Source organism: Thrips palmi, unplaced genomic scaffold, assembly GCF_012932325.1.
Source record: "Thrips palmi isolate BJ-2018 unplaced genomic scaffold, TpBJ-2018v1 HiC_scaffold_10, whole genome shotgun sequence".
Classification (NCBI taxonomy): domain Eukaryota; kingdom Metazoa; phylum Arthropoda; class Insecta; order Thysanoptera; family Thripidae; genus Thrips; species Thrips palmi.
This window is the reverse complement of record NW_023144621.1, coordinates 11,166,116-11,183,810: the sequence shown is the minus strand read 5'-3', so window position 1 is coordinate 11,183,810 and position 17,695 is coordinate 11,166,116. Positions and strand designations below refer to the sequence as shown.

At 62.3% G+C, this 17,695-nt stretch overlaps 1 protein-coding gene across 5 annotated transcripts in view; it reads left to right on the top strand.

Moving 5' to 3' along the window:
* Positions 1–17,695, top strand: part of LOC117648932 (potassium voltage-gated channel protein Shaw) — an 81,025-nt gene that overhangs the window by 1,820 nt on the left and 61,510 nt on the right. For all 5 annotated transcript variants that reach the window (XR_004587952.1, XM_034391381.1, XM_034391380.1 and 2 more), the window contains exon 2: positions 17,246–17,294. The gene's annotated coding sequence lies outside the window, so the exon portion shown is untranslated. The remainder of the gene's footprint in view (positions 1–17,245; positions 17,295–17,695) is intronic.

Sequence of the window (17,695 nt, the reverse complement as noted above, 5' to 3'; positions counted from 1 at the left end):
CGCAGCACCGCCGCCCCTTGCCACCACCGCTTGCCGCCTTGCCCGGCTTGCCCGGCTTGCCCCCCGCACTCGGTCACCACCGTCACTTCGCCTCGCAAGGTCTGCCCGGCCTGCCCGGCCTGCCCGGCCCCGTCTCTTTCGGTCGATATTCCACTGACGGAACCGTTTGTGCTGCCCGGACCCCAGTATGGCTGTACGTATACCTACCCTGCCAAGAACAACTACCCCTTCAAACAGACCCCTTATTTCGCGAGTTCCGGTGGTGCTTCGCGGTGCTTGCGCTCCGTGATCCATGATGCTCGCTCCTACCGTCCTTCCCGTCCTTCGCTGGCTGATTCTGCCCATGCAGGCCGTGCAAGCGGTGGTGCGGGCAAGTGCACACCAGCCAGCGCCCCAGTGAGCACAATGCGCCCCCCTCGATGCCCTGTGCTTCGCCAGGGCACTCTCTCACACTCACAGTCATACGTGTTCTCCCCCCCCCCCCACACACTCACACAGGTCGGTGCCGGATGCGCAATCATTTCATCCATTGCTGTTAAAAGGAATTCCCGACGGAGCTTTGAGAGGCACCCTCCGGAAATTTCCAATTTATTTTGAACAGTGCTCCTACAGCGCAAAATATTTCCCTCGTGGAGAGGATAAAGAAATGGCGAATCGCCGCGATGGTCTGGTTTCAACAATGAAGAAATATACTTCTCGCGTGATCCGCTCTGTGTGCAAGAGGGAGAGGGAGCGGGTGGTGGAGCTAGAGACGTATTAATGTTTGGAACGGCCTACAAGTGTGCGCGAGGGGTAGAGGGGAGATGCGGACTCTCTGCGCTCCCTCTCCGAATGACGAAACTCGGAAACACAAAAAGTCGCTCGCCGTGTTATCCATTCTCCTGGAGCCGAGGCAAACAAACACGAAACAAAAGCCGAGTCCGGCTGCTGGCGCACTTCTCGCACTGCATGCGGTGGCCCACCTCTCTTGCCAACAATAATTCATTTGCCTTTCAATTTTGGCGGGGCAGTTGTTCGGGGTGCGGCCACAGACGGGTTGTCGTGTCCACTACCGCATCCCTGCCCCCTCCCCCCCCCTCTCCTCCCTCCCCACCCGGCGCAGCCAGGCGCAGCCAGGCGCAGCGCGAAGCCCCGAGAGATGATGCCAATCGACTGCCTCTTCATTGCAAATTGCATCGTGCTCGGTTTGGCTCGGCTTGGCTCGGCCCGCCTCCCATCGCTGCACACGCCCCCCCTCCCCGTTTCCCTTAATTCCGGAGCTGCCAGCCCCCACCCCCTTTCCGCTTGCACATAATTTTTCGTACGGCTGCAGAATAGTGGAGCTGGCACGCCCAGCGGGCTGTCAGTCTCAGGCCGCGCCGCGCTGCGCCGAGGGGTGGGGGTGGGGGTGAAAGTGGCGGCGGCGAACAAGGGCAAGGGAGGGGCGACACGGGTTTGCTCGTTTCGTGAAGGGCTCGGCTCGGCCGCCCTCGGCTTGGTTCGGCTCGGCTCGGCCTGGCTGGGCTGGGCTCGCGGTGACGGGGTTTCGCAACACGGGGCCGGCATGTCGGAGAGCAGCGAGAAGCCTCGTGGCGCGGCAGAGCGCGGCACGGCGGGGCATTAACACTTTCCGGAAACCCACGCTGCGGGCTGCTAGGCGGAAGCAGGCAGGCAGGCAAGCCACCACGGCGCGTCGCCCCAAGCACCTTCAAACCCACGCGAGCCTCGAACCGCGGGGAGGCGGCCCCCTCGGCGGCCTCTTTGGCGGCCTCCTTGGTGGCCTCCTCGGCGGCCTCCTCGGCGGCCTCCTCGGCGGCCTCCTCGGCGGCCTCCTTGCCGGCGGCGAGCAGCTGGGGCGGGGTGGGGCGGGGTTGGGCGAGGTGGGGCTGGGTGGGGCGGGGTGGGGCGGCCGGGCGGCCAACGAGGCCGAGTCCAGGAAATGGTGTGGGCGCGCCAATCGGGCGTGAGCAACATTCGTCCGGGGTCACCGTGACCTCGCCGTCGGGGCGTGCGCGGGCGTGCGCGGGCGTGCGCGGCATGGTGTGGTGTGCACACAGAGGGCCATCTGTTTGCCGAGGCCTTGCCGCCCTTGCCGCCCTGCTGCGTCGTGTATTCGCTGGTCGAGATTGAGAGCGCCCCGCACGTTTCGAGCTGGCCGACCACCCCAGTGACGGTCGTCCTGGCGCTGCGCGGGCCTACGCGGGGCTGCGCGGGGCTACGTGTGTTCCCTCCCTTTGTGGATTGGGCCGCGCTGTGTTGCCGCGCTGGGTGTGGCGGTGCGGCGGCCCGCTCTCTTTGTCTGCGCAAACACCATCGGCAGCAACCTCACTTCCGCGAATTAGCGGAGCAGCCCACCCCCGCCTCGCCTTGCCTCGCCTTGCCACTGCGTGCCCATTAGCCCTCCACACACTCTTCTCGTCAAAAGGAAAGCCGCTCTGTTTATTTACCGCGTTGCTCCCGCCTCGAGGGCCAAAAAGAAAAACCTTTCTTATTTCCGCGTAAATATTTTCCTTTTCATTTTCCGCCCCTCGTTAATGCCGGTGACGCAATTAATCGCTGGAGCGTTGCCTGGCTGGGCTCCTTTGCAGCCCCCCTCTGCCCGCCGGCATCGCCAGCACGGCCAGCGAGCCTCAATGAATGGCCCTCGCCCCCCGGCCTCGCCCCCGGCCTACGCCCCCCGGCCCTACGCCCCCCGGCCCTACGCCCCCCGACCCTAACCCCCCGGCCCTACGCCCCCCCGGCCCTACACCCCCCGCCACACCCCCGGCCCTACACCCCCCGGCCCTACGCCCCCCGGCCCTACGCCCCCCGGCCCTACGCCCCCCGGCCCTACGCCCCCCGGCCCTACGTTCCCCGGCCCTACGCCCCCCGGGTCGCGGTGCCCCGGGTCGCGGTGCCCCGCGGTGTCACTGAGGGTAACGCACAGCCCCGGCCCGCCGTGCCCCGCCGCCATCGGCACATACACCATAGTCCTACACGCCCTTTTTCATGTCATCGGACTACTTTGATTTCATCGGCCGGACTGGACCGGGCCGGACGGAGGGCGGGTGGCTCTCGATACGAAAGGGTGGAGCGCTTGCGCCAAGCTTGCGCCAAGCTTGAGTACCCGCCCACCGTTCTGAGCGACTGCGCCGAGCAAGCATTTGGGTTTGTCGGCAAGGTCTCAAGTCGAGCTCTGCGTTCGAAAGACCTGCTCCAAATTTCCCCCTGAGCCACATCGAGTCGACTTCGCCGAGGCCAACGCTTCCCAAAGGACGAATGCGGCACCAAGAATTTTTCATTCCTCTTTCCAAACAGTGTTGTTTGAGCGGGAGGATGAAGCCGACCGCTTTCTCGCCTGGATGACGAAAACGAAGTCGGGTAAAGGGGCACCCCGCCACGCCACACCCCGCCACGCCACGCCTCGCCACGCCGAGAAGGTCGAGGCTGGGGAGGGTGCCCTGGCGGCCCGGCCTGCGCTGCGGGAAAAGACTTTATCTCCGCGTAATTTCATCAACTCACGGTGTTCGCCGTCCCTCCTCGGTGCCATCCCCGCCATCCCCGCCCCCCACCAGCCCCGACGGCACGCTGAATAAACCGCTCTCATAAAATATACTACATCGAGCCCGGCCCGGCCAGCCGCGAAACAGCGTCGCCATTATTGAGGGAAATCGAATTCGGCATCTGCTGCGGCATCGGTGGCTGCTGTAACTGACTAGCTAGCTGCCCGTCGAGCGCGGCCAACCGGCCGACCGCCGAGCGAGCAGCCTCGCCGCGCGCACCGCAGCACGTTGGGTTGCCTACCCCGCCGTCCGCGGGCGCCGAGCCCACCGCTCGCCCTCCGCTCTCAGCTCGTTTTTCACACACTGATGCTCTGATGGCGCGACACGGAGCGCGGAGCTGAAAGCTAAGGCTGAGAGCATCACTCCCAGCGCATTTGGCGTTTGGCGCGTTTGGCGTTCGGCGCAGCGAGGCAACAGTTTCGTGGCTCGGGCCGCGGGACTCGGCGGGGACGACGAGGACGAGCCACTCTGCGGCAAACACAGCAACGTGTTGGCGGTGACGAATGGCTGCTTTCAAATCGGGAGCCACGCCACAGCACGCCTAGGCGCGGCACGGGCGCCGGTGCGTCGATCTGTCAAATCCTCTCTAGGGAGCGGCATGGCGTGCCGGGCAGGGGGATGAGTGCTGGCTGGGCCCTAGGTGCCTCCCCCCTTCCACACCCTACCTACACTGGTGCACCCCACCCCTCCCTGCCCCGACCTAGACCCAGTGGGCCCCCGCAGCGTTTATCGGCTGTATCGACGGGCGGCAATGGCGGCGATGCCGCTTTTTCAGGCTCGTAATTTAACGCGTGGTGGGCCGGCGGGCCGATGGGGCCCAGGCCCAGGAATGAGGGAATATATATGGCGGCGGCCGTCACGCTGCGCGCTGCGCCCGGCACGGCGCGGCTGGGATCGGCCCGGCACGGCACGGCCCGGCCCGGCACAGCCAAGGGGCGGTATGAGAGATTTACGGCTGCGAAGCCGTTATCGGTGCGCGCCACGCGACCATTCGAAACTTCGCAAATCGCCACCCTGGACCAGCGAGGACGCCGAGGCATCGACGGGGCCGGGCATGGCGTGACAAGCATGGACTCCATGCTGGATCTCTTATTTGCTCTCGGCCGTCCCTCGCCGCTCGCTGGCCGCCATGTGCCGGCGGTGCATGGCACCATGGCGTCATGCGGCATCATGGCCCACGTGTTGCGCGCTTGACGTCTATGATTCTATGGCGGCAGTAAATAGGGGACGCGCTCTGTTTCTCTCTCCGCGAAGACCAGAAGGCTGCCGCGATGTGACCCCCCCCCCCTTTCCGCCACCCCTTGGCGCGGCCCATCTGACTGGAAATCGGGCAGCTGCGTGCATGGAATTACCATTTCGTTGGGACGGCCCGACGGGCATCGCTACAGTAACATATGACGGTGTACATCACGTACACGCGGGGCGACGCGGGGGGACGCGGGGGTTGGGGGAGGAGATGGGGAATCGCCTTCCATAACAAGATTTGTTTTTCCGCGGAGCTGCGTGTGTAGCGAGCGAGAGCGCCGCGCGCCACCCAGCACCGCCCAAGCGCGTTGGGTTGCCCTCCTGGCCGGCGCGAACGTGACGCCGCGAGACGGGTTGCCGCAGCGGTAGGCAGGCGTTAGGTAGGCAGGCGGTAGGCAGGCGGTAGGCAGGCACTAGGCAGGCAGGCGGCAGGTAGGCAGGCGGTAGGCAGGTGGGTAGGCAGGCCGTAAGGCAAGCCACCCAGCGCGCCCAACGAGTGCCCCGTCGTCTGCATTCCGCGTCTCGCGCTCCTTCTGCGACTTGCCGCCAATGACATTACACTCTAAATGTTCTACGGTGAAGATTCTCCATATTATGGTGAAAATGTTCCATATTATGGTGGTGCAGCTGACTTCGTAACATACCATTGAGAATTCACTGTACCTTATAGATATTTTGACGAATTTCGTTGGTATTATGGAGAAAATCTCCACCATAATATGTTGGTGCAGCCTTTCACCGTAAGACATTTACTGTGTACCATTCAAATAATTTCAGGGCGTAAGCGCGCAAGCAGTCCGACTGAATTTTTATCAGCTCCGCCAGTCTGTCCTTTTCACTGTCCTTAAATATTCCAGCCACTTTGTCACGGAGGACGCCTGGAGGGACGAAATGGCCCTTGATATAGAGGATAATACACCTCGAAGGGCGCAGAGTGGAGGGGAGGGAGGGGTGGGCGGCAGGGCGAAGCGGATCGAGGTGCTCGTAAGTCCAACGGGAACCTCTGCAAAATCTGCATCAAAGATCCGTAATCGTTGCCGTTTTTCCTCATCACCCCGGGCTGCCTGCCTGCTCACAATGCAAGCCAGCCCCCGCCTCAGCCGGGTCTGGTGCTCACCCCCTACCCCCTCCCCAACTCAGCTTCCGCGCGGCTTTCGCTCTAATTCTGCCCGGCCGAGGCAAGGCCCGGGCTGTGCCTCACTTTCCTCACTTTCTTTGCGTTTTCTGCACCTAGTGAAACAGACTTTAATCACGCCTTAAGAGTCCCCCGCCCCCCGCTCCCGCTGCGGGCCCCGCTGAGGCCGGTGGACCGCCGTGCTGGCAGCCCTACTCGACTCGGCCGCAGCGAGTCTTGTGCGGCCAGTCCATTCACCGTGGACGCGAACAAAAGAAAGTGGTCGTCGCCAAACAGTGAACATATTACCCCTCTCCCCGCACCGCGGCCGTCGAGGGACACGGCCCTTTCGCTTCGCCCAGCACTGCCACCGCACGGAAGGCGGCCGTCCACGTCCACGCCGTCCGTGCCGTCCGGGCCGCAGCAAAGGTGGGGCAGTGAGGCACACTGGTTGGCATGTCGCTGGGTCACCGCGGAGGTGGAGGTGGGGGAGGTAAGGCTGGCCGGCGGCGTGGCCAGCGTAGCCGGCGTAGCCGGCGTAGGCAGCGTGTTGGCTGGCCGCGGGCTGGCCGTCGGGCTGGCCGTATCGACCTCGGCTACACTCTACACTGCCGGTGCTTAAAACTAATCCCCGCCACCGCCCCGAATTCTCTGGCCGGGGTGCACGCCATGCCGCGCCACACGCCCCCGCACACGCACACGGCGACGCGGCCCCCAGCGTGCTGGACACACACACACACACACGCGCACACACACACACACACACACACACACACACACACACCACGCGGTCGTTCTCCGGGACGCACCCTCACCCCACCTGACCAGGCGGCCGACGCGGTGCCACGCGGCCACGGGGTTGGGGGCCGAACGGACACAGTTTTATGAATAAGTAAAAAGCCAAGCGATGGCTGGTGGTGGCCGCGGCCGGCACGGCCAGCACGGCACCACTGCGGCGTGCGGGGCGGTGCGGGGCGGCGCGGGGCAGAGCAGCCAACCCCCTCCCCCTGCCGGAGCTCGCCCGGCGCGGCTCTTCGGCTCTTCGGCTCTTCCCGCGCTGCCTTTGCCAGTGCTGCCAACTTGGCCGGCAAGTTTGCCGTGCCGCTCAATCAGTGTCCGTAATGGCGGCCGTAAGCTCGGAAGAGGGTGGCCTTTGTTGGCAGCACTGGCGGCAGCACTGCAAGCCTCCGAGGCAGGACCGCCAGGCCAGGACCGCCACGACCGCCAGGACCGCCAGGACAGGAGGGCTCCTCCCCAAGCCTCCGGGGCTGAGCCAGCCAGACTTTGATGCCGCCGGCTCAACCTGCTGGTCCCGCAATACGTCTCGGGCCGGACGGCCGCACTGCCCCTCTGCCACCGATGGCTCTCTCCGGCTGCCCCTGTCCCCCGAGGCCCGCCAAGGCCGCAGTGATTTGAATCGAAAAAAGGAAACGGAAGCAGAACCACCGGCGCTGCTCCAATCGCTAGTTCTTTGAAAACGAAAATTAAGAATTCTCCTTTTGAAGCGGCGCCGTCGGTCCAGTTCGCACACCCCGTGTCCACGCCGCCATGGCCGCCATGCGGAATGGCGGGGAAACAACAACAACAACAAGACTTCCCCGTTTGCCACACTGTGTGTTGACTGTGTGCAAAAGGGAAGCGGGGCAAAGCCGCAGCCTTTCATCCTTTTTTCGGCTTTCACGGCAAATAGCTTCAACATTTCCAAGAAGCAAAATGCACTGCGCGTTTTCCAAACAGAGTACGAGTCCGTGTCGAGCCCTGTCCCCAGGGCGACTTTTACAGCTCCGTGTTTTCTTCTCTTTGTGTGCTTTATGCCCTCTTCGTCTCTCTGCCCCACCCTTCGTTGCCTTCTCCCTCTCTCACCTCCGTCTCCGTCCCTCCGTCCCGTCATCCGAAGACCCGCGGTAATCCGTCAGTGGGGTGCTTCGTGCTGGTGCTTCGTCGCTTTGTCTCTCTCGCACCCTTGCGGGCTGCTCCATGAGTGCGAGAGAGACAGCGCGACCGAAGCACCGTTCGGAATCATCCACCAGCGCTCACTACTTCTCTTTTGTTTCGCCTCCTCGTGTCTCGGCACCTACACGGCCGCCCGCTGGAACGCCTCGCTGGAACGCCTCGCTGGAGGGGGCGGGGCGGGGTGCGGTGGGGTGGGGCAGGGCGCTCAAACTTTTGCACAAACAAGATCGCGTTCGCGCTGTGAATCTTTGGGAGGTATATCTGTTTTCTTGAGAAACTTTGGTATAGGCAGGGGGAAAGGATACGCTCGTCGCTCTCGCACGCACTCACGCACCCACACACTCTCGACCGCTCGGGAGCATCTTCATTTTTTTTACTCCGAAAAGCGGGAAAGCATTAAAACCAAAACCCCGCGATGAGTGAGGAAGGCATCTCCTCAGAGCAAAAAAAAAAAAAAAAGGTAAAATAAAAAAAAATGCGGGTTGGAGGCGAAATGAGTGAGGTGGGCCGCGGCCGCGAAGAAGTAGCCAACAACAAAGTCGAAAGGATAGAGAGAGGGAGTAGGAGTGAGAGAGTGGGGAGAGAGAGACGAGCAGCACGAGGGAGAGAAGCGGGGATTAAGACTCGCCAAAACATGAAACAAACACATCCCTAGGCAGCCGGCGGCGGGCGAGGCGGCGAGGCGGGCCTCTCATCAAGGCGGGGTTAAGGCCGCAGGCAGGGTCCGTGCCACACTCCGTGCCACACTCCGTGCCACACAAGCCAAATGAGGGACCGATGTTCGTCTTTTGGCGTCCAATTGGGAACTCTTCGCTGTAAGCCGCTGTCTGCGTCCGCTGCGCTCGTTCTCCCCCAATGACTGCAGCAGCGCAAGTGCTGAGTCCCGTGCGAGCAGCGCACAGTAGCCGGCAGACCATTGGTCGGAGTGCGGCCGTTTGGACCCGGACGTCCGGACGGCGGGACGCAGCGGAACGCGCCAGTTTACGGGTTAAAATGCACTGACACTGGTGGAGACGGCGCTGGCGGCGCTGGCGGGTGGGGCGGGCGGGGCGGGCAGGGCAGGCGGGGCTGGCGGCGTGCTCATCGCGACGGCCACTAAGACGGACGAGGCTGGACGGCGGACAAGGCGGCCGCTTTACTGCCGGCGATCCGGCACTGTGTCCGGAGGGCTGGAGGGGGCCGGAGGGCCGGAGGGGGCCGGAGGGCCGGAGGGGCCCGGCCGGCCCGACTGGAGGGAAGCGACGTGGTGATTCGGGGATGGATCCCCATTGCCCACACTGACGGCGTGGTCCCGAATGAGGACTGTCTGTGGAGGGCCCTCATAACTCCAAAGCACACACCCACACACAACACACACAGACACACATACACTCGCGTGCGTGGAGGGCTCATGGGGCAGTAAATGTGTTCGGCGAAAGCGTATATATAGAGAGACGCCCACGGTCCATGGCTGTCCATGGCGCTGTGTTTAGATAGTGGTATTTCTGGGAGAGGCTGCCGACGTGACGTGCCCAGCTCGATGCCCCCCCTCTCCCCCCCTCCTCCGCCGTCCCTCCTTTCGGGTCTCTTTCGCCGCGGAGATGCGCTCCGTCCTCCAGCCTGGGAGGGGGGAGAGGGCGGGCAAGGGCCGGGCCGGCCCGCTCCACCCCGCCGTGCCGCGGGTTGCCTACCCGCCCCATTGCAGGCGCTCTCGCTCGCTCTCGCTCCAGGCCATCCAGGCTCGGGGCTTGAGGCCAATGCCGCGTGCGTGCGGTGCGTGCGCCACCTGCGACCGGCCCGGCGCCATTGTTTGCGGTCGTGTGCGTGTGTGCGTGTGTGCGTGTGCCGGCCGCACCTGCTGTGCGGTAGCCGACTGCGCGTGTGTGAGTGCGCGGCCAAAGGGCACCGTGTGTGTGTGTGTGTGTGTGAGAGAGAGAGCGCGGTTCGACGTGTCAGTCGGCCTGTCCATTAAAGGTCGACTGCTCAGGGCGCGCGTGTCCGTGGCTGGCGCTGCCAGTTCGACCAGCACACTAGAAAAGTCTATTACTTACATCAGAACTGAGCCGAGCTCGGCCAGCCCCGGGCTGCAGTAATTGGTGCTCCACTGCGGCAGCGGCGGCGAAAGTCGCGAAAACGGGTCCAGTCGCCGCGCTGTCTCTCTCGCACGCCCACGGCCCCCGCCTTGCGAGTGAGAGAGACCGAGCGACGAGAGCGCTGCTTCGTATAATCAGGCTGCGGTGCCATCGATCAGGTGCGCGGCCATTTAATTCGCCTTTTGTTGTTGTTGTTGTTTTGGCTGTTGTTGTTGTTGGCTTGTTAGGTGTTTTCGGGCGCTGCCAAATTCCTAACGAGGGTACGCCCGCGAACGGAGGAGGAGGAGGAGGACGAGGAGGAGGGGGTGGGGGACCGGAGTAAAGGAGCAACAGCGGAGTAGCGTTTGGCAGTGGCACGATGATCGCCCTGAAATGAAGCGCGGGCTATTCAAATTGGGGCGCACTAAATAATTCAGACGAGGGAAAAATAGAGAGTGCGACTCCAAAGGGGGAGAAGGGGGGGGGGGGCTAACGACGAGGAGGCACGGCCGGGAGAAAAAGAAGTAGTGTCCTCTCATTTATGAAGTTCTAGAGGCGGCCAAGGGAAAAGAAGAGGGGGTGGGAGGGTGCTTTTGTACTGTTATAATACAAGCTGTAAAATATTCAGCCTCGACGCCCGGCGAACTCCTCGCTGGACCGGAGGCGGGGCGGGGCGGGGCGCGGGGCGGCGGGTATGGCCAGAGTTATGAATCGGAACCAGACAACAAGGCGAACGGGTCGGTTTCATGCTGGTGCTCTCTGCTATCCCATTCATAAACTTAACCCCGATGCAAATGGTTTTTCTGTTCTTCTTTTTTTAAAATTTCGAGTAGTAAAATGTTGTGAGCGCGGATGCAAGAACAAAGGCGCACCGCGAAGTTCGTGGTGACTGGCGAGCGACCGCGCTAACTCATTCTCCCGTTGCTTCGCGTAGCCTCGCGCCGTGCCGTGCCATCGCTTCGACCCGCACTGCACTGCTCTGCAACGTTGCCTCAAATTGACTTTCTCTTTGAAGCGCTCAGCGCGGCCGTTCGGCGAAGGCAAGGCAGCTGCAAGGAAAGGGTTCTGTTTGCCGTGCTCGCGGTGCTCGCGTTGCCGGTGGGCCCGATATGTAGAACAAGAGGCAGTCTGTCGCATCCCCCTCCCCCCAAAAGCCTCCGCAGATGTTTCGTTATGAGCGACAAGGCGACTGCGCCCCTCCCGTCCCAATCCCTGCGGCACGGCACGGCACGGCACGGCACGGCACAGCACGACACGGCAAGGCCGTAGCCCACGCACGTGCGTTGCTACCCCCCCCCCCCCCCCCCCCTTCCCCTCCTCCCCTGCAGGGATGGCGCCGCCAACGCTGCGCCGCCAACTTTCCTGCCCCACTGCGAGACTGCGGGACTGCGAGAGGCAGGCGGGACAGAGAGGGGCTGTTTTGCCAGAGGTATGGATCTGCGTTCAGGCGACGCAGCGCCGCAAACCGCACTCGACTTCGGTTTCGCTGGCTCCGCTGGCTCCGCTGGCTCCCCTCGACGTCCTCGGGATATTTCGGGAGAGACAGAGACGAATGGTGGTGCGCGGCCGATCGGCGAGGCGGACATCGCCGAAAGAGTGAGAGGGGGAGGGGGAGGGGGAGAAGAGAAGGCCACGCAGCGACAAACAAATACATCACGTTTGAATGTCAAGCGCTCTTTTCGCAAAGTTTCCACCTAAAGAAAAGCCCTCAGGGGGTGAGCGTGGACACTTTCCCTTTCGAGGGCCGGCAAGGCGACGCTTATGGTGTAGCGTGCCGGCCGGCCCAGTGGGACGCGCCTGTAGATCGATTTTATGGACCGTTCCCTGGATTAACGTCCAGGCCGCTCGACCGACGAGACTGCCAAGAAAGTGGCCGGCGTTCCCAGGGCATGGCGCGGTATGCGGTTCGTGTGGAAAACCTACCGACGGAAGCTTGTGTGGTTTGTGGCAATCGACGGATAAGTCGACGCCTCCTAAATCCTAACTGTCAGTGCTGATCCAAGACAATCCTAAATGTCAGCGCAGATTGTACGGCGTAAAAAGCTATTTCTGTGACGCCAACATGCTGCTTCAAATTTCTTGGCAATGGACTTGTTAAAAAGTATAAACCTTGCATATAAACGTGGAAGCTGTATTTCAGTGATATCATGATTCGCTGCTTTGAACTGAAGAGAGCTAATGAGCAGTTTTAGCCTTCTCTGAAACCTCTGAGCAGTTAGGATTGTCTTGGATCAGCACTGACAGTAAGGATTAATCTATTAGGAGGCGTAAGTAGTCTGTGGAGAACCACATCGTGCAATGGAATCGTATAGGAAAGTGGTTCGGCAAAAAAATGCTTACTCCGCCTTAGTTTGGGAGCAGTCTTGCGGCAAATTTTGTCAAAAAAGGACTGAATTTCTACTTATAAGGGAGCCGGGTGCTGCGGCGAGTGGCGCTCCTCCCCGCCCCACTTCGGTTCATGGGAGGGAAAGAGAGAGGTAACGGCAGAGAGAGTGGGAGAGGGGGGAGAGATGGTTCCGGAAATGAGCGAAAATCGCCGCCAGTGCAGCTTGGAGATTGCGAGCGGTTTAATCCTGGAATGGAGCCGTCGCCTACGCCACTGCCAGCAGCGCCAGCAGTGCGGGGTGGGCGGGGCGGGGCGGGGCGGGGTGGCTCGCGTGCTGACTGGGGTCTTCGTGTCGCTGGCGTCGAGCCGCGCCGAGCCGCGCCGAGCCGCGCCGAGCCACCCCGGTCTGCTCGCCTCATTCCCGCATAACGACTGCACTCGAGCGCCTGTCTCTGTCGGTCTCTCGCGAGTGGTGGCACGGCGGCACCGCGCTCATCGAGCGCGAGAATGAGGCAACGGCTTTGGCGCTGCCTTGCGCTGCCTCGCGCTGCCCACCTTCCTCGAGTACCTGTTGCAGCCCGCCGCCAATGAGGGCCCCTTCTTGAAATCGGTTGCCCCCCGCGCCTTGCACCCCACGCCGTGCCAAAGCCGTGGATCGGTTCGCTGGATCCAACCTCACGCCACGCTCACGCGCTCGTCGCTTTTCCGGGAGCCTGCCACACCTTCCACGTAACGCACCAGCCTTTGGAGGCCTTTGGAACTTGAAACTCGGGACGCAGAATGGGGTGCCTGAGTAGTAGTCGCCGGGTGCCGGGACGCCGCAGGGACGCCGCAGGGACGCTGCAGGGACGCCGCAGGGACGCCACAGGGACGCCGCAGGGACGCCGCAGGGACGCCGCAGGGACGCCGCAGGGCCCACCGGCCCGCTGCTGATTGGCTACGCGCGGACGCACTGCGCAACGCGTTCCGCGCCACTTGTAGCGGCCCCTATCTCTGTCTCTCTCGCACCCCGTCGGCGCGATCCGTGAGTGCGACAGAGACGGGCAGAGGACACTGTGCGGAATCTGGCTGGGGTGGGCTGGGGCCGTGGTGCCCGCCGCAGACCAATTAGCTGTCACCCAGAGACAAACAGGAAGCACGGGATGGAAGGGCCGGCTGGGAGTCAAGGGCGGGGGAGGAGGAGGAGGGGGCGCGCTCCAATCCGACAGCGTCGTTCATTATACCGGCCAAGCCAGGCCTGCCAGACCTAGCCAGACCCCGCCATGCCGTGATCGGAAAGCGCGGCTGCGCGGCCACAAAATTTTATTATTCGCTCTTCCCGTCTTCCGCGCCTTTCCGCGCGGTCCGGTCGGACTCTCGGACCCCCTCGTCTCATCCCCACTTCGCCACTGTCACCGCTTTGACGTCACCGCGACCTTTGGCGTCATCGTCGTCGTGCTCTCCGCCGGCTTGACTTTCAGGGGAGAAAAACAAAACCGAGGAAAAAACGGCGCTGTGGCTGCTGGCGGCAGTTGCTCCCGGGAATTTTCAGAGCGCGCCCTTTCCACTTTTTGTGGTGGCCATTCCAGAAAAAGGGAAGAAGAAGAAACAAAAAAGCGCTGTTGGGCCGGTAGATGAGGACGTGATGACAAAAAGGGCAGAAGCGGCGAAGGCATCTCGAGATAAGCGCGAGGCCTCTGCAGGCGGTCTGGCCCGCCTTGGCAGCGCCTTGGCAGCGCCTTGGCAGCGCCTCGGTGCGGCCCGCACACGCGACGCTCGATTACAATATTTCCGGATCTGCATTTTCCCCCGCCGCCGCTCTGCCACGCCCCTCCCTGGAGGCCTGGAGGCCTGCAGGGACTGCGGGGCGTTCGCTCTTGTTATCCAGGCACTCCAGGCTGCGCTCCAGGCCGCGCTCCAGGCGCTCCGGGACGCCCCGGGACGGCCGGGTGCTGCCGGGTGTTGCAGCGGTGGAGGGGATATGAAAAAAATGCAAGTGCGGAGGGGAGGGAGCAGGGAGATAAGGGGAGGTGATAGGAAATGGCGGCCCGGGGGGAGGGCACTGCACATACACTGCCTCGGCGCGAGCACTGCAGCCACGCTCACTCATCACTAGAGTCACAAACTCCACTCGTCACGAGCTCTTCCCTATACCAGGAAAAATTGTGAAAACCGTTCATGTTGACGCCCGAGGCCCTCCCCGCTGCCTCGGAAATACTAAAGGCGATTCTTTTTGCTTCTGTTTTTTCGTTTTGATCAGGGTTTACTGGTTGCTGAAAAACGAAAAGCAGCCTCCGTTAAATAGCGGACGGTTAGTTCCCCGGAGAGGCCCCGGAGAGGCCCCGCGAGTGATTCCGTGCCGCGCCACCATAAACACCGCCCTTTCAACCTTCCAACCTTTCAACCGGGCTAAGCGCGTGCCGCGGATCCACCCCCACGGCGGCAGTTACACGCTCGCGCGCACACACGCACACACCCGCACGTAGACACACACACACACACACACACACACACACAGAGAGAGGCGCGTGCACGGACAGACAACGCGCGGGCATGCACAAAGCGACTACAGGCGGCCAACAAAGTTTGACAGATTTCCGTGACGGCGCTCACTGGCGTGCCGCGCCGTGCCGCGCCGTGCCGCCGTCTGTTGTCCAACTGCCTCGCAAGTTAACCAGGGCCCGATCGTGGGCTGTGATTTATAGCCTGTTCAACTCCTCTAGGCCTCTAGGTCAGGGACGGCACGCACACGCACGCAGACAGACAGACAGACAGACAGACAGACAGACAGACAGACAGACAGACAGACAGACAGACAGACAGACAGACAGACAGACAGACACTCACACACACACACAAAAACACGCGACAGCGAGTTTGGTGCAGCAACGCGCCTCCAGTTCCATGATTCGGAACGACCGAGAGGCGTCGTCAACCCCAAGCGCGGGTGGCGCATAGAGCGAGCCGAGGCTCCGAAAATAACAAAATGACACAACGGCCCCCGAAAGTAATCAGTGCACCTGCCGGTGCCGTGCCCTTGGCCGTGCCCGCCGGCATGATCCGTCAGTACGTAGTTGGCACGACGCGTTGTGGAGCACGGCATTACCATTAACTACGCCCAATCACACCTCCAGTCAAGCGGCCTTGTGCCCCTACCCCTCCCCCTCCCCCTCCCTTCCCCCCTCGGCCATTAAGAGCAGCAGCTGAGGCTACTTTGCCTGCAATGACGCTACCTGCCGTTACAGTGGCGCCGCTTGCTGTTGGCCGCGCTTCGGATTACTCCCGCCCGTCCGTGCTCATTGCACAGTACCAACACAAAATTTACTTGGGCCATGGAAAATTTACTTGAGGCATAGAAAATTTACTTGAAACGTGAAAAATTTTCTGGAGACATGGAAAATTTACTTGGAACATGGAAAATTTTCTTCGCCATTATCTTGTTCCAAGTGAATTTTCTTGTTTTTCCAGAATGTTTGCGACCTGATTACCGCAGCGTGCTTCTCGTGCTTCGCGGGCCGGTCGCCCCGATTAGTGGCGCTGATGACCGCGTCTGGCATTTCGCTCTCATCGCCGCGAAAGGCCGCGGTCTCACCTTTCAGGCCTTTCAGCGACAACCGTGGCATTTCTCATTTCGCAGAGTGCGCACCGTCGTCGCTCTGCGTCTCTCGCGGCCCTGCGGGGAGGCCCGTGAGTGCGAGGGAGACGCAGGACGCGGCCCTGCGGGGAGACCCGTGAGTGCGAGTGAGACGCAGAGCGCGGCCCAGCAGAGCAGCCCCTGAGTGCGACGGAGACGCGCGCGGCGCGACATTCCGTCTGAATGATGATTATTATTGCCGGTGTGCTACAGGCAGGATCACCTGCTCCTCGCAGGCACTTGAGCTCCATCTTCATTGTTTGCATGCGTATTGTCCCGCTTGGCACCCTCCGCCCTCCCCCTCCCCCCGTAAACTAGTCCCGATTAATTCAGCCGAGTCGTATTGGATGATGGCAGCGGCCGAGGGCTGGCTGGCCGGGGCTGGCGCTGTGGAGACAGTCCGGCTCTCATGGCCTAGCCGCCCTCGTCGAATAAGCTTTCTTCGATTTATCGTTTATTGGCAGGGATGCCAACCGCCAGCCCCGTGGCACTGAGGCGGTAATCCAGGGCGCCTTATTAGTCCCCGTGGGGTTGGCGGTCCTGTCCCTGGAGTCCCTGGGGCCCCTGGGGGCCGTGGTGCAAGACAGCGAGGCAGCCAACCACTGCCAACGCGGCGCTCCAAAGTTCGGCCGCGCGGGCTGCCTGGCCCTTGGCCTGGCCCTTGGCCTGGCCCTTGGAGGCCGGCGGAGCAGGAACACAGGCAGGACTCGGGCAGGACGCAGGGAAGCGAGCACACTCCAGTGAGCCGTGCGTGGCGCGTGCACCCGCAAGCACCGCAGCGCCGACAGCCTTCCAATAAACCGATCCCGGAAGTCCGCAAGTCCGGAAGTGAGGCTTGTTCCGAGCATTATTACCGATTGCCGGCTGGCTGGGCTGGCTGGGCTGGCTGGCCGGGCTAGCCCCAGTCCAGTACACTACCCGCCTGGATTCCGGGCCCCAGCGGCCCGTCGGCCCGCCGCCATTCCGGCGCTCCATCTTTATATTCCAGTCATGCAGCCTCGCGGAAGGGAGGGGTGGGGCCGCATTCTCGGATGTGGGCGCGTCCTGCTATTGATATAGCCGGCCGGGTAGCGGACGACGCTAGCGGCGGGGCGGCGGGGCGGCGGGGCGGCGGAAGGGAAGGACCTCGTCGACCTTTGCCCCGAGCGTCGCCCCCGCCCGAGTCCGGCAGCTGGACTGGGCCGACTGGACCACACCACACCATTTGTGAGAATTATGGAAATGGCCCGATGGCTATGCCAAAGCATCGCACCGGTGGCGGTGCCTGCTGGCCCGGCTGCCGACAATCACCGCGGCAGCAACGCCAGCACCACCTCCACGGCCAGCACCCGAACGACCCTCGCTGCTGGCGGATGTGTCGTGCCTTTTATTGCTCAACGCAGGAATCTTTTCTAACCTCCTTTCCGTCGTGTTTTATTCCAGGTGTGTTGCAGTCTCGCAAACAACAGAAAAATCGCCACTCGCATTGAAGGTAGGAGTCCATGTGCCATCATTTTCATATTGCATTCCGGCGTCCGAGAAGCAGACGCAAAAAATGTCAATCGAACAGTCATTTAAACGGAATGGATGAGGGGGTGGAAAAGTTGTTCTCTCTCAGAGCTGTTTTTAGCTCAGCACTCAGTGTAGCCACGCCTCTGTTTCGCTCACCTGTAACTCCCGCGCCCAGATATAGACGTCCATTTCCACAGGCCTTTTTCTCTCGAAAGGCATAAGGCCGTCGGAGTGAAGGGCGGGATGATCCCCTCACCGTGGCGTGGAGGGGTGGGGCGGGGCGGGGCGGTGAGAGCGGCCGAAAGGTGTTCGAGGGGCGGAAGGGGGGGTGGATGGAGGGGGATGTTTTCTCTGCCATTAGAGGCACGCCGGGATTACGTC